The 24,538-nt window shown below is 33.7% G+C and overlaps 1 protein-coding gene across 1 annotated transcript in view; it reads right to left on the minus strand.

Moving 5' to 3' along the window:
• The window catches only part of LOC140438988 (uncharacterized), a 141,174-nt gene extending 128,039 nt beyond the window's left edge, over positions 1-13,135 (minus strand). Inside the window, exon 1 of the mRNA XM_072528624.1 lies at positions 13,116-13,135. The gene's annotated coding sequence lies outside the window, so the exon portion shown is untranslated. The remainder of the gene's footprint in view (positions 1-13,115) is intronic.
• Between the last annotated feature and the right edge of the window lie 11,403 nt (positions 13,136-24,538).

The following is a 24,538-nucleotide window of genomic DNA, read 5'->3' on the forward strand; positions in this document are numbered from 1 at the left end:
ATTGGAATACTTTGTGATTATAAATTGCAAACATATTTACCTACAATGTTCCGAGCCTAAATAATGTTTAAACAAAAGTTTAATTTACAACAATTATATGAAAATATTGACCGAAGTTTATCTCATATTTAATATAATTTTAAATAAACAAAAGCAATATTTTATGCTGTATGAATAATTAAAAAAAACCTTTAGCAATTTACCTGGTAGGTAACAACAAACCTAAAAAAGATTGCTACTTGACGACATTGAACTAAAAACTACACTGGGTGAAAAAAACATAGCAACTTGCAAGGATTTAAAGCAACGTGATAAATAAAAGAAATTGAGTAATATATCTGCATTAATAAATTTGCGATATTCACAGGTGAAGTACGTCACATGGTTGTAATTTTTCTTTAACTAATTATATTATTTCAATTTATTATGTTCTATGAGATGATGGAACATATATATAAATTGCTATGCAACGTATATAATAAAAATTCATAGAGGTGTCCGGCAGGGTGACACACTCTCACCAAAGCATTTTAACTGCCCTAGAACGTGCTCTTAAACGTTTTTATGATCCCGGATTTGGATCATAAAGGGTTGAGTGTCAACGGGGAAAGACTGCACCACCTGAGTTATGCTGATGACATAGTTTTAATAGGAAATAGCCTAGACGAAATCAACACCATATTAGAAGAACTGGAACAAGCCTGCAGAGAAATTGGTTTAAAAATACATATCTCCAAAACAAAATTCATAACGAACCTCGTGCCCGAAAGAAAGAAACTCAGAATGACGAAGTAGAACTTGTTGATAAATACATATACCTTCGACACGAAATTAGAATATTCACGGACAACAAAACAGGTGAGGTATCAAGAAGAATAGCGTAGGGATGGACAGCATACGGAGCTCTTAAAAACGTATTTACAAAAGGCAACATACCGATTAATCTGAAGCGGAAAGTCTTTGACTACACGACGGCAAGATGATCTGTGAATAATCACGAAAAATTGGATCCATACTGCACAAGACCGAACAAGGGAGGTCTATGTACTACAGTGGGCTTAAAACGGGCTGATGATGATGAAAGGTCTTGGCTAATATTTAAGGACCCTTGAATAATAACGTCAAAATCAAATAGTGCTTCTCTTGTGTTACTACTACAACTACAATACTTGTCACTTGTTTCTTCTTCTTCTTCTTATGGTTCCCTATCCAATTAGTGGATGTTGTCGACAGTATTGGCATACTCCTCTCGGTCTTGTGTAGCTCTAAAGAGTGCATGGGCATCGAGGTTTGTCCAATCCAAGATTAAAAAGGACAGAACACAACCCTGTCGTACACCTTTTTGGGGTTCTTTATGATTTTAAGGTCATTCTCATCTATCGAAGGTTCCTGGAGCAATCTTACTAATTCTGAATGATTAACACAATCGAACGCTTTCTGGTAATCTATAAAGCATAGAAAGACATCTTTTTGCTAATCTCTGCATTTCTGAAGTAGGACAGTTAAGTTATAAAGTGCTTCTCTTGTGCCAAATCCTTGTGTGAAACCGAACTTATCTTTAAGAGGAGTTTTAGGACCAGGCTAAATAAGCTGATCATTCGTAATTGGTCGCAACTACTAGCGTTTGGCTTTTTTGGGATTGGTATAAAGGTTGGTATAAATATCGGTCAGATAGCCAAGCGGGCTGGACGTCCGGCTTCTCATTCGCTTCACTGCGAGTGGTTCAGTGGATGTGGGTTCGGTCCCCAGCTCGGTGTACAGAAAAACAAAAAGTCTAACGCAGCAGTTTAAAATTCTAGATGAATCTGCGGCTTAGACTAGAATATGCTGGTGTCTGATCGGCCTATGGTGTAGCAGTACGGCAAGAGATAAGGGCTTGCGGCTCGGTGATACTCCTCCATAGATCCCTACCGGAAGGGCGTGACGCCTAAAATACCGGGTATATATATATATATATATATATATATATATATATATATATATATATATATATATATATATATATATATAATGAGTAAGTAATGAGCAGAACAAAAGAATATGATCTACCACTGGCGCTAGCATTCATAGACTTCGAGAAAGCATTTGACTCCGTATACCCAAGAGCAGTCATAGAAGCTCTTGTCGACCAAGGAGTAGATAAACCATATGTCGAAACGCTAGCAAATATATACAAAGAGGCCACAGCTAGAGTAAGCATATATGAAAATACCCCAGAATTTCCCACTCAGAAAGGAGTCCGACAAGGAGACACCATATCCCCTAAGCTCTTCACTGCAACCTTAGAAAATATCTTCCGGAAATTAGACTGGAACAACCAAGGTCTATGTATAGATGGAGAATACCTAAACCATCTTAGATTCGCTGATGACATCATTCTAATTGCTAGAAGTCCTGAAGAATTACAACTGCAAATTAATGACCTTAATACAGCCAGCAATGAGGTAGGCCTAAAAATGAACCTAGCAAAGACTAAAATAATGTGCAATGATCTGATCGCCAACGTGGAAATAAAAATTAATGAAACCTCGCTAGAAGTAGTAGATGAATACATATACCTGGGACAGCTCATACATAAATCGGGATCACTACTTCCGGAAATCAACAGACGAATAAAACAAGCGTGGTCAGCATTCGGACGAAATTCCATAGTCTTCAAGTCCAAAATGCCACTATACCTCAAGAAGAGAGTATTTGATCAATGCATATTACCCGTCTTGACATATGGATGTGAAACTTGGATATTAAAGAGAGAAATAACGTCGAAACTCCAAGTAACTCAAAGAGCAATGGAAAGATGTATGCTAGGGATAACAAAGAGGGATCGTAAAAGAATTGAATGGATACGGAGGCAAACCCAGGTGACTGATGTAATCCAAAGAATAAAATCCCTGAAATGGCAATGGGCAGGACATATGGCAAGAAGAACAGATAACAGATGGACCACTAGAACAACTATGTGGTACCCCAGGAACGCTAAGAGACCAAAGGGGCGCCCAAATCTCAGATGGGATTATGATATTAGAAAATTAACAGGAACAACGTGGTCTCGAATAGCACAAGATACAAAAATATGGGCGCAAATGAGCGCAAATTATTAGAACAAAGTATAACTAAGACATCGTCGAATAATAATAAGAACATAAAATAACATTGAAATAAGGGAGGCTGCACCGTAATTGGAAACGGTTGATAAAGCTGCACATGATGATGATGATGATATATGTATATATATATATATATATATATATATATATATATATATATATATATATATATATATATATATATTTATATATAAAGGTTGATTGGACCCAATCCTGTGGTACTTGACCGGACCCATAAATGTCATTAAAAAGATCTACCAAGGCGTCTATGTTGTCTTTACTCAACATTGTTAGAACCTCCATGTATATGTCGTCTGGGCCTGGTGCTTTTCCCCATTTGCTCTGTTTGATTGTCCTTACAACTTCTGACTTCAATATATTGGAGGAGAGTTCACTTTTATATTCACTTTCAGAGTTTCTTCTAGTGTTGTCTGAGTATAGTTGCTTTGTGCAGTTTCTCCAATGTTGAAGTAGATCCTTGGGATCAGTAATTAATTTATTGTCCTTCACAATACTGTAAAAACTGCAAGGTTTTGTATGACCTGGCACTTCTTTAACGAGTTTATGAATGTTAAAGTGGTCATGTTTTTCTTCCAATTCCTCCATTTCTGCACATCTGTCTAGCAGCCACTGTTCTTTAGCTTTGCGCCACTCTTTTCGTATTTGTCGGTTAATATGCTGATGTTTGGTTCGGTCTTTGTTTTTAAATGATCTGCGGTCGTCCACTTGTTTCTAATCTACTTTAAAGCCCAGTGTGTTTTATATGATCCTTAAGGGTTCGTACGCATTGCCGCCTTCGATCCGCACACATTATTATTAGTAGGAATTATGATAGTTTGTTTTTATATTACATTTTTTTTATTTAGACTTTGTTTCATATAAATATATTTTCCAATAAATTAACTCATATTCGTCAGGAATATAATTAATAGAAAAGCTCTCTTTCATCATCTTAAGATTAGAAAATAACAGACCCAATGACCCTAATATAATTTCCGATGTTCTAATTCAGTTAAAATGAAAACATTAAGAATGGAATACACAATTCTGAAAAGTGCAATTATCTAAAGATTGAAAACCACAATTTAAATAAAAATTTGTAATACCATTTTAACACTCGTTTAAAAGGACTATAATTTGACTTGGAAAAACCATATCGTTCAAATGTGTCTGCCACAAAATCCGCAATATAATATTTTCGAGAGAACAAACATATTTAAATAATAGCTATAAGCAATCAGTACTAAAAAAACTACTAAACTACTAAAAACTTGTTTTTTTTTTGTATTTTAGTTTAGTCCTTTATTTTTCGTTTTTTTTTTTTCTAAGTTCTTTAAATCTATACAACAGACAGCAGAAAAATGAAGCATTAAATATTGCAAGAAGACAACAATATGAAGGATTAATTGGATGTAGAATTTTCTTTTGCTATTTTAGACTTTACTCGCAAGAAAGAAAAAATGAACAGCAAAAGTTACTGAATAGTAGAATGAGTTGTAAGATAGAGTTGAAAATCGTCTCGTGTTTTGTAAGTTTTGTATTTTTACTTTTAAGAAAATTTCATACTTCAATAACTTTTTTATCGTCACTAAAACATGATCTTTGGGCTTATCGAATTTGACTGATACTTGCATTGCAAATTCTTGCAAAATGAAATGTTTAACATTTCAAGATCATGACACTCTGAAATACTAACAATATTTTGGGCACATCTACTAATTTGTCTTAATACTACCAGCGGCTGTTTAATTCCTTTCATAATTATATCTTCAGTTTTATTTAATTGCCATATCTTGAAGCAAATTACCGAAGTATTTGTGTATATACATGTATGTGCCCAAAATATTGTTAGTGTTTCTTTGAGACATTGCCATGAGATAAGTGAAGATGGATTAAGACACTTGATAGTATCTTGCAAATCATTGAAAAGCTTGGATCTAAAAGATGCGTTACGGACATCAGATCATTGACGCCAATATAAAAAATATATTCCAAAATGGTAGGAACTCTTTATACGACATTGAAGGAAGTCATAGATTTGACGAGATGTTCCAAATTAAGCAGTTTTGGTATAGCAGCATTAGCGACATGTTGTAAGAAGCTAAAAAAAGTTGATACTTAGAAGCTGCAAGAACGTGTTTACAATCGACTGCGTCTTAGAAGAGTGTCCTGATCTTGAAATGTTAAACATTTTATTTTGCAAGAATTTGCAATGCAAGTATCAGTCAAATTCGATAAGCCTAAAGATCATGTTTCTTAGTGAGGATAAAAAAGTTATTGAAGTGGAAAATTTTCTTAAAAGTAAAAGTAACAATCTGTAACTAAAATTGTGCGAGTCAGAACATAATAAAAATTATAAGTTTTGTATGTTGGAAATAGTTTTTTCTGGCTTTATTTAAATTCCTTTGAGAGAATAACTCTCCCTTTTTCTCATGCTATTATTCTTTGTTGTAAATTTTGTTACTGCAAAAAAAGTTATTTGGAATAAAAAAATTAAATAATTTTTAAACTAATTTATGAATCACTCTGAAATTTTAACCACATTTGTAACACTAAAAGTTCCAACTTTCCACGTAATATCAAGGTTTTAGGTTCATTTTTTTACAATAGTTTTTAACAGTTATTAAAAATTAGGAATGAATTCTTAGGTTTTTGAGTTTTCTAAGAAACAAATTAGTAATTTAAAATCTAAACTCTAAATTCGTTTAAAGTAATTTACTTTTTACTGGTAGACGAAAGTTCTTAAATTGGTGTATATTTGGTCTTAAATTGTTCATAATTTAAAAAGTCCATCGAACTCATCATCATTATCATCATTGGTTCTACAGCCCTATAAAAGAGCCTCGACCTTCCCAAGTCTATTACGCCTGTCAGTTCTATCCATTGCCAACTGTTGCCAGTTTGCTGCGCCTATTTTTCTACCATCCTCATCTACACCATCCCTCCATCTGAGTTTTGGCCTACCCCTACTTCTACTTCCCACAGGTTGTGACATAAGGATTCTTCTAGGAGGGTTGTTCTGCTGTGATCTTGCCATGTCCTGCCAATCTTAGTCTTCCTATTTTTATAAGGGATACTACGTCTTTACCACCAAATATATGTTTATATCTGTGATATATCTCGTAGTTGTACCTCCTTCTCCAAACACCATTTTCACAGATGCCACCGAATATTCTTCTCAGGATCCTTCGTTCAAATATAAGCAGGAGGTTTTCATCTACCTTGGAAATGGTCCATGTCTCCGACCCATGTGTCAACACTGGTTGTATAAGGGTTTTGTATATGGTTATTTTTGTTTTTTGGCTTAAGTTTCTGCTTCTCATGTGTCTACTTAGTCCAAAATAGCATTTGTTTGCTAGGATTATTCTTCGCTTAATTTCTTCCGTCATGACGTTCTCCTTGGTGATCAGGGAGCCTAAGTATGTGAATTTGTCCACCACTTCAAAGGTAGAGTTATCAACCGTGAATTGGTGGCCGATGTTTCTGGCTCTATTGTTGGGTGTTGATGCCATTATCTTAGTTTTCTTCTCATTTACTTGCAGGCCCATATTTTTTTAGGCATTTGACAAGATGGTATACATTTCTTCTAGCTTGCGTGCTGTGCGGGCAACTAGGTCAACATCATCTGCATATGCCAAAATTTGGGATGATTTATTAAAAATGTTTCCTCTGTTGTCTATTTGGGTATCCCTGATAGCCTTTTCCAGAGCTATGTTGAAAAGGAGACAAGCCAGCGCATCTCCCTGTCGCAGCCCAACATGCGTTTCAAATGCCTGTGATTGTTCGCCCTATATTTCGACTTTGCAAACAACTTTACGCATTGTAGCCTTAACCAATCTTATCAGTTTATCGGGGTCATCCATGGCTTCATACAATTTATTTCTTAGGACACTATCATAGGCCGATTTAAAATCTACGAAAAGATGGTATGTGTCGATATTGAATTCATTGGTTTTTTCCAGTATTTGCCTTAGCACAAAGATCTGGTCTGTTGTTGATCGACCAGGTCTAAAACCACTTCGATATTCGCCAAGAAGCTCCTCTGAATATGCACTCAGGCGACCATATAAAATACTCGAAAATATTTTGTATGCTGTATTTAGGAGGGTTATTTCCCTATAGTTTCTACATTCCAATTGATCACCCTTTTTGTGTAGCGGGCAAACGATCCCAATACACCACTCTTTAGGGATTTGTTCCTCATTCCAGGCTCTCAGTATGATTTTATATATATGATTAGTCAGAGTAGCACCTCCACATTTAATAAGTTCCGCGGATATACCATGACTTGAATTGTTGGAGGCTCCAATGGTGTATTGTTGCTTGCTCCTGGGGTGGTTGATTTGGATCTTCTACTTCGATAGTAAGTAGTTCTTTATAGTGTTCCACCCACCTTTTCAATACTTCTTTTGTATTGAGTATATGCCCTTTCTTATCCTTACATAGTCCGATCCTTGGTTTAAATTATTCTTTTCTGGCTTTATTTAGATTTTTATAGAATTTTCTTGTTTGATTTTCTTTTTTTAATGCCTCAAGTTCTTCCAATATTCTATTTTCATAAGTTCGCTTTTTTCTCCGATGGATGTACTGTTCTTCTCTTCTGAGATCTTTATATTTTTGTTCTTTTTCTCGAGTTCTTCTATGCTGCATCAGTTTATATGCATTGTTCTTTCTTCTTGTAATGTCCTCGCACTCAGCATCGAACCACTCATTGCGTGGTGGTGGTCTTTGGGGCCCTAGAATGTTATTTGCTGTATCTTTAATATAATTTTTACACATATTCCATTGTTCACTAATTGTTAGATTCTCTTTAGTTATGTATTTGGTTTCGATATAGTTTTGAAACCTTTCTACCGTTTGCGGGTTTTTATGGAGTTCAATATTAAGGCGCCTTGTTTTGGTACTTCTCTCCTTCTTCGCATTTGAGATTCTAGTCCGAATTCTTGTGCCAACTAGAAGTCGAACTCACTATAAGAAACATAGAGGTTTGGGTTATCAAGGTCCATGAAGCTCAAAAAAATTGTCAGGTACCTTATTTCTCAGTGCTATACGTACTACAGGGATCTATAAACGAAGAAACTGACTTGTGTCCAAGCCAATGAATTAAATTATTCATTACATCTGAAAACCAAATTGCAATGAATGGATACTAAATAGTAGCAAAGAATTTGGGTGATTTTTCCAAGGTATATGAAACATTATGAAAGATTTTAACACTAAAATCGGCGAATGTAAACGTGCGTCCGCAGTAGTACTATGTGGATTAGTACTCGATTAGTACAGTACTAATCGAGTAACGACGAGAAGTAGATCCACCAGGCTTGAGAATGGCAAGTGAGACCTTGCCGAAACGTCGCCAAAACAATGGTTTTCAAGAAAACCAGCATTTTACAACGCGGAGTCAAACCCGGAAAAATAGTGACAGCATATATATATATATATATATATATATATATATATATATATATATATATATATATATATATATATATATATATAAATATGATCTACCACTAAATATAAAAGCAGAACAAAAGAATATGATCTACCACTGGCGCTAGCATTCATAGACTTCGAGAAGGCATTTGACTCCGTATACCCAAGAGCAGTCATAGAAGCTTTTGTCGACCAAGGAGTAGATAAACCATATGTCGAAACGCTAGCAAATATATACAAAGAGGCCACAGCTAGAGTAAGCATATATGAAAATACCCCAGAATTTCCCACTCAGAAAGGAGTCCGACAAGGAGACACCATATCCCCTAAGCTCTTCACTGCAACCTTAGAAAATATCTTCCGGAAATTAGACTGGAACAACCAAGGTCTATGTATAGATGGAGAATACCTAAACCATCTTAGATTCGCTGATGACATCATTCTAATTACTAGAAGTCCTGAAGAATTACAACTGCAAATTAATGACCTTAATACAGCCGGCAATGAGGTAGGCCTAAAAATGAACCTAGCAAAGACTAAAATAATGTGCAATGATCTGATCGCCAACGTGGAAATAAAAATTAATGAAACCTCGCTAGAAGTGGTAGATGAATACATATACCTGGGACAGCTCATACATAAATCGGGATCACTACTTCCGGAAATCAACAGACGAATAAAACAAGCGTGGTCAGCATTCGGACGAAATTCCATAGTCTTCAAGTCCAAAATGCCACTATACCTCAAGAAGAGAGTATTTGATCAATGCATATGACCCGTCTTGACATATGGATGTGAAACTTGGATATTAAAGAGAGAAATAACGTCGAAACTCCAAGTAACTCAAAGAGCAATGGAAAGATGTATGCTAGGGATAACAAAGAGGGATCGTAAAAGAATTGAATGGATACGGAGGCAAACCCAGGTGACTGATGTAATCCAAAGAATAAAATCCCTGAAATGGCAATGGGCAGGACATATGGCAAGAAGAACAGATAACAGATGGACCACTAGAACAACTATGTGGTACCCCAGGAACGCTAAGAGACCAAAGGGGCGCCCGAATCTCAGATGGGATTATGATATTAGAAAATTAACAGGAACAACGTGGTCTCGAATAGCACAAGATAGAAAAATATGGGCGCAAATGAGCGCAAATTATTAGAACAACGTATAACTAAGACATCGTCGAATAATAATAAGAACATAGAATAACATTGAAATAAGGGAGGCTGCACCGTAATTGGAAACGGTTGATAAAGCTGCACATGATGATGATGATGATATATATATATATATATATATATATATATATATATATATATATATATATATATATATATATATATATATATATATATATATATATATATATATATATTGTTATGATTCATTTTATCCGCCAAAGATAAAATTAAAATTACTAAATAGACCATCTAAATAAATTTTTAAGATATCCTGGAGAGTTTTTATGCTATGTAAAAATTAAAAATAATATTGGTTTGCTCGTAATATATTTCAAATTATAAAATATAATAATTCAAAATATTTCAACTGATAAACTATAAACGATACTTCAAAGAAATAAAAGTCCATTATCTTTGGATTACCTGTAGTAAATAAAATTTAAGATATGCATAAATTATTTTCTTTGTAAAATATATTTGAGTGAACGTAGTGAATTGAACAATACGACCGGGTTTTCCAAATGGACCTGTACAGTGAATAAAGACAATAGGGTAGAATTTAGAAATTATATTTCTCCGTTAGTTCTTAAGAATTTGTAGAAACCAATTAGCATGTTAATAGTTTGTAGGAAATTTATAATTGTAGGTAAAATTGTTTGTTTGTTATCTAAATGGTTTATGGGTATACGTATGACGAACTGTGATTGGACGAGATAAAAAAAAAAGGTGGGATGGCTATGTACGGATGAGAGTTTAGCTAGATTTTTGAGGGAAAAAAGATTAGCAGTTGTTTTGCAAGGCGAACAGTCGTTGTTCTTTGGCGGTTCCCAAGTGATATTAAGCATTAGAAGTGAATGTTTGTGATTTTCGTGGACTAAGTGTATCCTGACGGAAGCTGATCCAGTAAAATATTGTAAGTCATACTTTTCTACTTATATATTCCAAGAGTCACTGTTCAGGACGGAACGAGAGATTCAGTTTATCGAGAGGAGAAGAGACTGGCATCTGTTGAACGACACGTGCATCTGAAGGAGATCGTTGAAGACGAGAGGCTCGCAATAATTTGTTGTAAGATTGCTGATTAACTAGGGAACTGCTAAGAATCGATAGTGTAGGCTACAAGGAACAAGGATTTGGACAACTCATCATCAGAGAGATAATTATTTTCCATTCGTCAATATTTTTATCAACAAGTTTTTTTTTTCTTATTGCTTCAGAAAGGATAGAAATATTTATCAGGAGGTATAGAACAACAATTTTGATTTGAGATTTTAATTTATGTAGTATATAACATTAATGTTTGAAGGTTCACGTACGTAGAACAAAATTTTGATAATCATTGTATGAGATATTTTTTGTTTAAGATATTTGAGTGTGAATTTTATTTCAATATATAATTTTGTATCATATATGTTTATTATTCCGGTATTCCTCAGACCTTTCCTATCATATGTAAAGTATAGATAGTGAAGCACGAATATAACCCTGAGATAAGAGAATTAAATAGTGTGATAAAATCATAATTGCATCATTTAAATAAGTTTAATTAATTAATTAATTAGCTAATTAATTGCTTGGCGCATCTCTGACTTTTAATATCACATTTATATATATATATATATATATATATATATATATATATATATATATATATATATATAAGCTATACGCTCCCGAAAAAGCTGAAACTGTTTTCACTTGAAGATCCTTTTTGTGTGGGGGATCATCCCATTTTGGGTTTGGTTTTACAGTGTCTGGTGTGACTTCGCTATTTTGCTCCTTAAGTCTTCTTTCACTTGTTGTCTCCATCTCAGTTTAGGTCTGCCTCTGATTCTTTTACCTGGTGGTATCCATTCCGTTATAACTCTTAACGGATTGCTCGTCTCTCTTCTCATTATATGTCCATACCATCTAATTGTTTGTGCTTTTATTATTCTAACTATGTTCTCTTGATCCATCCATTCTTGTACTTCGTGATTTATTCATTATCTTGCATCCTCTTCGTTTTCCCTCTTTGGTTCCAGTTCTTTTCTTGGTGTTAATGTAAATATTTCTGCAGCATATACTACTATTGCATATACTGCATTGATGTTTATAGTTCCTGCGTTTGACAACTTTTTTATTATCTTATCTATTGATAGAATAAATAGTACCGTTGATAGCGCATCTCTTTGTCTCACTCCATTTTTTATTTTTATTATTTCTGTTCTTTCTCTTCCGGTGTCTTTTATGGCTTGGGAATCTCCCATTGTTATTTCTATTATTCTTAAAATTTTATTTGGTACATTACTCTCTTGTAAGTCTTGGATCATTTTTCTTCTGTTTAGTTTGTCAAACGCCTGTTTAAAGTCTTGGAAAAGTTTGTGTTTCTCCGTCATACTCGTATATTTTCTATATCACTTGTTTTAACGTATGTATATGTATATTAAACATGATATTCTGTTATAAATCCAAGGAGAACAAACAATAATGAAGAATGGATGATCAACGTAATAGATTTCTTCTTAATTTTTTTTAGGAGTAGATCCACACATATACTGTATAAAGAAAAATCAGCATCTTGCAGCACGTAAACCCATGTAAAATAAAGGACAGAAAAAGTGTGGGAAGAAGAAGAATATCGTGGCTGAACATCCAAAGAGAATAATATAATTTGAGCTTAAACCAAATGTTTAGAGCTGTTGCTTCGAAAGTTAGAATGATTGCTAACCTTTGCACTTAAAGAAAATATATGAACTGTCTTGTATGTTTTTTGACAATGAAGACAATTATTATTAACTACCGAAAGATAGCCTGTTGACAGATCTTTAAAAATGAAGAAACGAGTATTATCACTATTTTAATTTTTTTAGGTATTTTAGTCGTACTTAAAAGTGTGCAGTAGATCTAATGATGCTTGATTCCCAATGGCAAATACATTATATAAAAGCAGTAACTTTATGCCAGTGCAATGGTTTGGTTATTAGAAGGTTAGAAATATTTAACATGTGTAAAATGTTTTAAAATGTTTAAACAATTAATGCTTATGTGTACTAATTACGAAGGTCCCATCAATTTATTTTATGAATGAATTAGAGGAAAGCATAATTATCGTCACGCTTTGGCATTTTATATATTTTTTAATATTTATATGCGAAAAAAGTAGCTACTATAATAGAAACGTTTATAGCATGTAGGTTTATGTTATGTACTTGAACATTAGTCCAAATAACTTTATTTTTATGACGATGTGTCCTTCTTTAGCTTCCTACCTAGTCATTAAATGCTATCAAATTATACACCAACATACCTTTATGCCATCCCATTTCCAACAACACGTTTGTCACACACTTCTTTCTTATAGAGAATCGAATTAAATTAACTTAAAAAAACGATATACACTCACTTCGTTTGTCCATCAATCTGATACCGGTATCGCTAACCTATACATACACACAAACAACGGTGAACAGTGGATATTGACGACTGATGATTGTTGTTTCTTCCCACTTCCTCCTCCAAGGAGCTCGATGTTTTTGGTATTTGTTATTGCGTTTTGCAACAATCCGATTGGTGGCATCTGCGCGCTTAGTATCAGTTGTCTGAATTTGAAATTGGTTATTAACTCTGTAAAAATGTGACTAAGATTTTAATAAGCCATAACGAAAACAAACAGATAAATATTATGTACAGTTCGCTACCCGGAAAGATGCATTGGAATTTCATTTAAAAAAACTCGTGCTTGCTGATTAAGCTTTTGCAACATTACATGTAAATTTCAACTTACAGAGCAATTTAAAGACGTTAACTTTTTCTATAGATCATAAAAAGTACATAAAAAAATATAATACACGTATGCATTCTTAATATTATAAATTAAATATTGTCTCTATTCCTCTTGATTGAAGAATTCTGTCTGTTTGATGTAAGTAAGAAAAGCTTTCGTATGATGAGGGTCTGAGTTTTTGTGTTGAGATGAGTGGGAGATTGATGTTTGTGGATGCTCCTATTGATGTGATTTTTGCGGTAACCGTTTAAGATAATGGGTCTATTGAATAAAAAGAAGTATTTGCTTTTACTTCCTAGTATTTCAGTATTTACTTAATAGTAATTGAATAAAAGAACAGTAACTAATATATTTAAAAGAATTTACTTGGACCAAAAAGTAATCTCTTTTATTTTCAAGTAGTTACTGAAAATATAAGGTTATACATAAATTGTGTGGGCAGGAAGAGTGTTCAAATTCTGAATTCGATACTTTGGTCCAACAAAGCTACTATGAAAACTAAAATGACTATCTACAAAGTAATTGTAGAGCCCATTCTTACATATGGAGCAGAATGTTGGCAAATGACAGTAAAAGGAAAGAAAAAAGTTGACACGGTTGAAATGGACTACCTAAGAAGAGCTTGCCGTATATCAAGAGTAGAACGTATACCTAATTCTGAAATTAGAAGAAAAACAGATAGAGTACATACAACTTCTGAAAGAATAGAAACTAGACAGTTAATATGGTATGGACACGTACAGAGGATGGACGACAACAGATGGCCAAAAAGAGCTATGGAATACAATCCAAGTAATAGAAGGAAACGAGGAAGACCAGCCAAGTCTTGGATACAAGGTGTTATGGAAACCATGAAAGACAGAGCCATTGATGAAGACACCTGGAGAGATAGAAAAAGATGGCGATCGAAATGCGGGAAGCGGCAGAAGCTGTAGGATCCCCGCTTATATATATATATACATAAATTGTTCCAGTTCTTACTTCTTTTTAGTTGAATAAAAAGAAGACTATTCTACAATTAGTAATATCTTAATATTTGTTAAGGGATCTCAAATGAACACTTACGCCAGTAGAGTGTGCATACTTACACTAGTAGAGCGGTGGTTCTAAATATTTTTCGTTTGTTACAATTATGGTTGACTTTATATATGTTCGTAAAAACAAATACTACTTGTAAAGAAGAAGCATAACTTTCTATCAGATTATTTTTTGCCACAGCTAGATGAAACCAGACGAGGTGCACTTTGCTCTCGAGAAAGGGTGGATATTTTTCTGCGATACGTTAGTGATACTGGATTTCAACCAGGTATTGCTGAAGATTTCGACGTTCACCATACGACGGCATGTAAAACCATAGATAATTTTGCTGTCAGAATTTTTGAGAAATCACATCAGTGGATAAAGTTTCTTTCTGACATGGAAGGTATGGAAGAAGCAAGGATAAAATGGGCAAATCGATTCCAAATACCTACAGTCATTGGTGCACTGAATTGTATCCATGTTTGTATTAAAAAACCTTCAGAATTTGGTGACGAATTTATTAGAAAATAATATCCTAACATAAATGTAGAAGTAGTAAGTAAAAGATGCAAATGAAGGGATTAAAAATGTGGACACTCAGTGGCCTGGAAGTGTTCACGATTCGAGGATTTGGAAACAAAGTTCGATTTATCAAATTTTACATAGGTTTAGAGGTAATTGTTCCTTTCTTGGAGATAGTGGATATGGAATTGCTCCATGGTTATTATGCCCATTCAAAAACCCTCAAAACAGAAGCCAGGACTTAATTAATATCACTCATTCCAGAGAAAGGGTGATAATTGAAAGAGTATTTGGGCAGCTAAAGCAGAGATTTTCTATGTTAGGGTCAAAAGTAAGAGTGTCTTTGCAAAAGTTACAAAAATCATTGTTTGTTGTACTGTTTTGTATAATATTTGCAAACATCTACGGGATGATTTTGAGTTTACCGAAAATGAACTAGAAAACCCACAGGTCCTCCATGATGTACACGACAATGAAGCGGAAGTAGATAACATCCGTCTATGTGTTCTTAATTTGTTTACTTAAATGTCATTGTCAATTTTTGTGTCATAGACACTAATATATATATATATATATATATATATATATATATATATATATATATATATATATATATATATATATATATATTAAACTTAGAGCTAAGATTAATATTATTATAAAAATTAATATTAAACTCACCAGTCTTCCGGGTTGAACCGCGTCGATATCCATTTTGCCGAGCTTTCGACATCCTCTCTGATGTCTTCTTCAGGGCTTCCGAGGTCTCAGTCTCCCGAGCCCCCAGACACTACTACACTCACTAGTCACTTCTAGTTCACTCACTAGTTCACTACTACGACTGGGACCAGGGGACGGTTCATTTATACCGTCGATGGTGACGTGGCCTAGGTGGGGGTTAGGGTGGGGATTGGCGCGAGAGTTGGCGCGAACATTTCCGACAGTGGGATTTTGATTCGAAGATGGAGGGGGCGATATTTTGTTTATGAGAGGTCTCCATGTAGAAGGTAACCGTATGGCGTCATCTCTTTTATTAAGGCAATTTGGTCTTTTTTCTATTTCTATGGCTTCTCGGATAATTCTTGGTTTATAAAAGCGGATGGGGGCTATGGTTCTGGAGTTTTCGAAATCAATTTTGTGACCTGTATGAAGATGGTGTTGACCGAGAGCTGAAATTGAATCGGAATTGCGAACAGAAATGGAATGTTCATAAATCCTATTTTGAATTCTACGATTTGTTTGGCCTATATAGGATCGGGGACAGTCTGCACAAGGAATTTCATAAACTCCGTGCTGTTCGTTAACGAGATTTGAAAGTTTATTGATGTAAGAAGAAGTGTTAAGTCTGTTTATTGTTTTGTTATTTAATACACTGAAACTTTTAATACAAATATTACAAATACAAATTTAATACAAAATTAAGAAAAAAATGTGAAATTATAATAATTGCAGTACTTCTTTAGAAATTACATATACATTAAAAAATTGCAGTACATATTGGGAAATTACAAATTCATGTACAGTCCATCTAATTTAGATAACGATTTACGTCATTATATACGTCAGAGATTGAAGTTGACATAGTTGCCAAAGTATAAAAAAATCCTGAATCCATTTTAAATCAAATAGGTCACATAATTATTAATATACTCTTTACAACGACTGTTTAAATTCTTACATGACATTTTTGAAATAAAACACACTAATTTTGTTCTAAAAAGAACAGATTTTATTAAATAGTTAAAAATATAAAACAAGAGGTATTCACTTTAAGATTTAAAATAATAAAGTACAAAAAGTGTCAACACCGCAACTGTCAAATAGGTGTTACCAATTTATGCCAAAATTTTACCTTCGTTCAATTACAGTTACAGTGTGTTCCGAACAAATGTTCTTGATACAAACGCTTTATAATGCATTTATACAAATTAAATGAAACATATTATTGTGTATTTCTTTAAGTTAACAATAATAGAAACTTTTAAATATTAGTTCTACGCGTATATAATAAAATATGTCTAGTGGATGTAATGCCAGTGTACTCGGTAAAGTGATTCTAAAAAAGAACACACCTACACCCTAAATATTTCGTGTTGGTATCATGTGACGTCACACGCTATGACGCCGATGACGTACATCGTTAACTAAATTAGATAAAGTGTATTCTCGTAGTTCTGATATAATGCGACTATTATCCACTTCTGCTCCAAAACTTTTTTCAGGAATTCAAGTTGGTATAACATTTGTCAATTTTTTTATGAGAACTTTTTCCCTTTGGGCTTGAAGTCTGGCAACATTTAATTGTTCAAGAAGAACAAGTCGATGCAACTTTTGTGTTTATAAACTTTCCGTTTCCTCAGTATCTCACTTAAATTTCTTCTTCTTTTGGCGTTTTGTCAGCGTCCTATAGATGAGGACATCTGTTTTCATGTTATTGAGAATTTTTTTAATTTCTCAATAGTAATACTCGCACCAGAAGCTTTAATAAATTGGTCTTTTATTTCATTCCATGCCTTTTCTTTACTTTTAACAATTGCCGGAACCAATGATTTATTCAGAAGGACCATATGATTTTTCAATATTTTTACAAATATAAGCCTTTGACAGCCACTCTCGACAGGCAATTCTTCCTCACTTGACGACGACATGATTACTTGTAGCGCTAAAATTTAACTGACGTGGGATATACTACACAGAATATCAACGAAGTTTACAAACTTGTTAAAATTTGTCTTGCAGATATAAATAACCTTTCAAGACAATTTTATAAGTAAACACTTACAAGCATAAGTTAACACTTAAAAGTATATACAGTCCATCTAATTTACAAACCGTTGCACGTCATCGGCGTCATAGCCCGTGACGTCACATGATCTACTACTACTAAGGATTTCCACAGTTTTCACTGTCTTCCTTCACTCAACCGTTTTCTCCAATTTTCCCTGTCATTCCAGTCTCCATCTCGCAGGGTTCTTTTCTCCATAGCCTCGTCGATTTCATCTCTGAATGACCTTCGGGGTCTTCCTCTCTTTCTTCTTCCAATCGGGCTCCATTCTGTGATTTTGTTTATCCAGCGTCCTCTGTCCGCTCTTCTAACGTGGCCGTACCAGGATAGTCTCTTCTCCTCTATATAGTCGATTATGTCTGATTGCACTCCCATTCTCCGCTTAATCTCTGCGTTTTCAATTCTGTCTCTTTTTGTAAGTCTACAGCTTCTCCTCAGGAACTCCATTTCTACTGCTCTTATTCTACCTCTATTTCTCTTGTTTATTGTCCAGTTTTCGGACCCATACGTCACTTCTTGTCAGGGTATTATATATTTTCTTTTTTGTCTTTATCGTAATGTTCTTATCCCACAACACTGAGTTTAGTTGTCTTATACAGTTTCTTGTTTGTCTCAGTCTGTTGTTTATATCTTCTTCTGTTGTTCCCTGGTTCGATATTATGGTTCCTAAATACTTGAATTTATCTGTTCCATTTATTTGTCTTCCCTCGTCTATCTCTAGGTTTCTCATATCCTTGTTTTCTGTTGTTAGGTATTCGGTTTTCTCTAAGTTTATTTCCATTCCGTTGTTTTTATATTCTTCTTCTAGTTTTCTGAGCATAAAGCTGAGATCTTCTTCATCTTGTGCGATGACTACTTGATCGTCGGCAAAAAAACGTCACATGATACCAACACGAAATATTTAGGCGGTAGGTGTGTTCTTTTTTAGAATCACTTTGCCGAGTACACTGGCATTACAGCTACTAGACATATTTTATTATATACGCGTAGAACTAATATTTAAAGATTTCTATTAATGTTAACTTAAAGAAATAGACAACAATATGTTTCATTTAATTTGTATAAATGCATTATAAAGCGTTTTTATGAAGAACATTTGTTCGGAACACACTATAACTGTAATCGAACGGAGGTGAAATTTGGCATAAATTGGTAACACTTATTTGACAGTTGCGGCGTTGACACTTTTTGTACTTTATTATTTTAAATTTTAAAGTGAATAACTCTTGTTTTATATTTTTACCTATTTAATAAAATCTGTTCTTTTTAGAACAAAATTAGTGTGTTTTATTTCAAAAATGTCGCGTAAGAATTTAAATAGTCGTTGTAAAGAGTATAATAATAATTATGTGACCTATTTGATTTAAAATGGATTTAGGATTTTTTTATACTTTGGCAACTATGTTAACTTCGATCTCTGACGTAGATAATGACGTGCAACGGTTTGTAAATTAGATGGACTGTACTTAAATTTCAGAATGTTTTTCCAGTATTACCTTATCAGAGAAAACTTACTTTTATTCAAATATAAATAAGTAATATCTTATCCTTATAAGAATTAGCTTTTGTTTAAAAGTTACTACTTCTAAGGTAACACTTATTTTTATTCAATAGACCCATTGGCTTGTTATAAACTAGAGCGCTCAGTGGGTCTACTTGCATAATCGTAAAAACGTATTGAACTGGAGACAAGTATATTAATGACTGAATTAATTTGTGAAGGTGGATGATAAGAATTGGCATGCAAAATGCAAGTAATGATTGGTTTGAGTGATGAAAACCTTGGAATTGGTTTTTCTTTATGATCATGTCGAGAAACACGAATCAGTTTCCACCTCCATCGTGAACTGGTGTATAGCATTCAGATGGGTTTGAAAAAACACTAAAGCATCCCTGCCGCGGGGCCAAATGACAAATGTATCGTCAACATATTGTAGCCAACATGTTGGTTTATTGATGTGGATAGTGCTCGGGTCTTGAAGTCTTCCATAAAGATATTGGCAATTACTGAAGATAGAGGGGAGCCCATTGAAGCACAATTTATTTTTCAGTAGAATTAATTTTGGAAGATGAAATAAATGTTGGGCATACAATGTTTAATGAGAGATAAGTGGTCTTGTTGGATACTGTATTTAGTTTTCAGAATGTTTCGTCTATATAGGAATGTTTGTAAAGAGTGAAACGATATCGAAACTAACTAGAATGTCTGACGGTGAGATAGGGTATTGTTTAAAAAGTTCGATAAAATGAGAGGAATTTTTGACAAAGGATGAAACATTTTCGGCGAGAGGTTGTAGAGTGGCCAAGTACTTGCCCAATGGTTGTGTAGGGCAGTTGTATGCAGTGGCAATAAGACGTAGAGAAATATCGGTTTTGTGAATTTTGGGTAGACCATATATTCGAGGTGTTCTAGAAGACTTTTCACGATGAATTAGATATTGTGTTATGTCAACAAGAAGAGTGATTTTATTGATGATAGTTTTTGGTGTTTTCTCTAGATAGGTTGTTGGATTATTAGGAATTTATCTGTAGTCTGGAGTATTAGTGAGATTTGAGAGTTTATTAATGTAAGACGTATTTAGCATGACGGTGGCATTTTCTTTATTGGTGGGAATAATGACTAGATTTGGATTTCACTGAAGTTCTTTCAAGGCTTTTTTCTGGGATTGGCTGGTTTTTAAGAACTCTAGTGATGTCTTGCCTAGTTGTTTCAGCATCTTCGAAAGGTAAACTGAAGATGGCTTATTCAGATTGACAGATGATTTTTTTCAATTGGAATGTGAGTTGGGATAATAGAGTAATTGTAAGCTTTTTTAAAGCTTGTGTGGCAATCAAGCTCTGTCTGTTTGCATAGCTGTCCATTAGAGATCCCCTTCACTCGTGCTTCTCGCGACGTGGCGTATTGCTAAGTTACATTTTCGCTCAGAGGTGAGCGCCATTACCCAGTGAGCGCTATTATCCCTCCTATATTGGTATTTCTATATTTTAACTAACAATAATTCAGATAATATATTAGACATATTTAAAAAATTAGTATCTCATTGTCACAAAGTAAAATTTAAGGAAACTTACAAATAACGTGTTTAAACCAATATTTAACATAAATGGTATATAATTATTGACTTATGGTAACTGTAAAGAGAATTAATGAACTTAATGTACTGTTAGGTCTTCAAAAAAAAGTAATTAGTCCTTGAAATCTTGTAGATATGTACAAGTTTGATTTTCCAAGCTTGCGGATTACATAATCAGGTGCTTTAATGAGTGCTTCTTCATCTGTTTGGGAAAATCTTTTTGAAAAACTTTTCAATATATCATTTCTCATCCGACTCAACTACCTTGACAATATAATCAAAATGAATTATTGGTATTTCCCATAATTGTGACAATGGAAAAGTGCCCAAGTGATATCTTTGACGAATGATTTTACTTTAAAGATTTTATTACAAATGAATCCTCTTCAAAAAAACTCTCCTTCCATTCTGCCTCGTCTTAGTGTGAATAATCAGACTGTTGACAAGTTAATTCGTGATGATCTTTAACAGGTTTTTTCCTTTTTAATGTGCTGCTCTTTGTCTTGACACAAACTGAAAAGCAATAAGAATTAAACTATTATGACTTTGTTTGGTAGTATCTGGAGTTTGGTGGCGCCCAACTCTCAAGCTGCAAGAGATATGTTGTGCTTTATATACCACATATGGAGAGAGGATGGTTCCATCGTCAGCAGCAGCAAACATAACCGACACGGAATCTTTTTTGGAGTTCATTATGCTTTTGGGATATTCACAACCTCTCCGAGCAATATCCACTTTTCGGCCTGGGTCATCATCGCATACGTTAGTCTCATCATATTGAATGATACGTGTTGTTTGCTGGTATATCTTTTAATTATATACCAAGATGATCAAAGTATTCATTAATAGTCTTTTATACAGACCGTGTTATATTTTGACTGATACGAGCTGACAGCGCTTTCTTGTGTACAATTCTAGGCATAATATTCTTAAATTTTAGAACAGTTCTGCCCTGCATATTACTAACACTTTTATTAGCATTCGTAAAGTAATCAAGTGGGGAGATTTGGAGAGGATGAACAAAACGATAACGGAGAACGTCTGATTGAATTATGAGAACTAAACAACCTAAAAATCACCAACGGATTCTTCAGACATAAAAATATGCATAATCTGAAACATGGACGCAAGAAACACGAAAGCTGAAATCAATAATAGACTACATAATAATCAAACAAGATACCACAATAAAGATCAAAGATGTGCGAGTCAGAAGAGGAGCAGAATGTGGAACGGACCATAGACTACTGACAGCAAAAATGGGCATTAATTGGAAACATAACAAGACCACCTCTACAAAAGAACAGTTGAACAATATAAGAGAAAAACAATACAATATAGAACTACTCCAAGAACAATCAATAAGAGAACTATACTAACAACGTCTAAACCAAAAATTAATAGAATTTAGATACAGCAACATCGAAGAAATATACGAGCATATAAAGGCGAGTATAAAACAAGCAGCATTCAAAGCCCTTGAATATATTTATAACAAATAAATAGCACTATTAGGAAATAAATGAAACGACAAAAAGAATAATTGAAGAAAAAAAGCAACTATACAGAAAATGGCTGACTACAAACAACGATGAAGTTTATAAAGAATATAGAGAAAAAGATAGAGAGGTGAAAAAACAAATAACACAACAAAAGAATGAAGAATGGGAAAGAACCTGATTAAATATTCAAACATACATAGGAGGTACAAGAACTTCGGAGTCATGGAGAGGATTGAAACAAAATCAAAAGAAAAAATTAAATTGGGAAATATACAGGACAAAAAATGGAAGGACTATTACAAGGAATTGTTAACAGGACAAAGACCACAATTCATTGGAAAAGAAAACAGGCCAAAACGAGGCAGATCCCCACAACAAGAAATAGAAATAACAGATAGGGAAATGAGAACGGCCATAAAAGCAATCAAAAATAAGAAAACACCGGGACCTGGAGGCATCTCACCTGAGCTTATAAAATACGGATCAAAAAAATTACACCGGATGATACAATAGATATTTCAGAAAACCATAAATGGAAAACAGCTCCCAAAGGAATAGACGGAGGCATATATGACATCTATATTTAAGAAAGGAGATAGAAAACGATGCGAAAACTACAGAGGTATAAGCGTAATATCATTAATAGGAAGATTATATGGGAAGATACTGCGAGAAAAGATAGAGCAAGCAATAAAATGCAAAATCGGGGAGGATCAGGCAGGCTTCACGGCAGGAAGATCATGCATAGACCACATAATATACACACTGGAACAACTGTTGGAAAATAAAAAAGCAAAAAATAGAGATATACATTTGGCATAGTTGACATACAAATAGTTGACATTTTAAAAATGCCTCACTTACTAACTATTCTGATGTTTTGGCAACGCTGTGGTGTTCTGACGTCGTAAATCTTGAATGACGTGCACGCATTTTTATATGAAAAATACTATAATATATGTCATTGTCAAATCTGTCCGTACGAAGAACATGGCGGCTGATGAAAAGTCCTATTGCCATAGAGTTAGAATCTATGGAGAGGGCATCACGTGACTAAAAACGACCTCACTTCGGCCATATCGTTAAGATTGTTTTGACACTTTTGACAGATCGTATATGTTTGTTTACGTTTGTTGTTTTTCGAATATTTTTAGTTTTATAATACTTTTATAGAAACTGTAATAATGTATTGTGATAGTGCATAATAATGGTTTCTTGTTCTCAACGTAGTTGCAGTAGCAGAACCAATGTTAATAAAAAATCTTCAGGAATAACGTTCTACAGGTTAGTATATAAATATGTAAACAAAGTAATGGCGCGTATTTCAGAGAATCAATTAATAGTATTTGACTGTATTAATTTATCTTTATGTATAATATATCGTGTTTTAGTGTTTACCGCGGGATAAATAAATCATAGTTTACTAAAAATGTATTGCACTTTTTTAGATTATGATTAAATCTTCTGAATAACTAGTCATATTTTTATAGTAGTTTTAATATTATTGAGTCAGGCCATGATCCCGCCGCCATATTGGTATCATCGTTAGCCACGCCTATTTACGCCGTTTTTAATACACACGTCAATATGCTCATAGCTTCTCCAATAGATTCCATTGAATTCATTCAATTGAATTTCATTCCAATTAGAATAATCCACAGCAGTAATAAAAATTTGAGGCTTGGATTTGTTAAAATAAATATATGTCACAAATACCAACGTTATTTTTTAAAAAGATTATTTTTCTTGATGCGGATAATTAGAAGAAAAAAATATGCTTCAAAAATAATTCAATTTTAAACTTATTTACTTTTAGAACACCACTCGTAACACAGACATCATTTATTTTATCTATGAATTAAAATTTGCCGTAACAGAAGAAGAGATTGACAGCTTTAAAGACCGTTTCAGAAATGGCAATCATCCACATGATTCATCCTCTAATTATTTTTGTAAATTTTTTTACGATTTCTCACTCTATCATTTTTTACAAACGTTACTTTATTTACTAACAGAGTTGATAAAATGTTTGCTTTAAATAAATTAAAAATTCCAGGTAAATCTAATCTACTGGTAATAAATATTCAGTATTGTTATTTCACCTTTTCAAATTCCAAACTCGTTTGATGACATGTCCGC

Source organism: Diabrotica undecimpunctata, chromosome 4, assembly GCF_040954645.1.
Source record: "Diabrotica undecimpunctata isolate CICGRU chromosome 4, icDiaUnde3, whole genome shotgun sequence".
Lineage (NCBI taxonomy): Eukaryota > Metazoa > Arthropoda > Insecta > Coleoptera > Chrysomelidae > Diabrotica > Diabrotica undecimpunctata.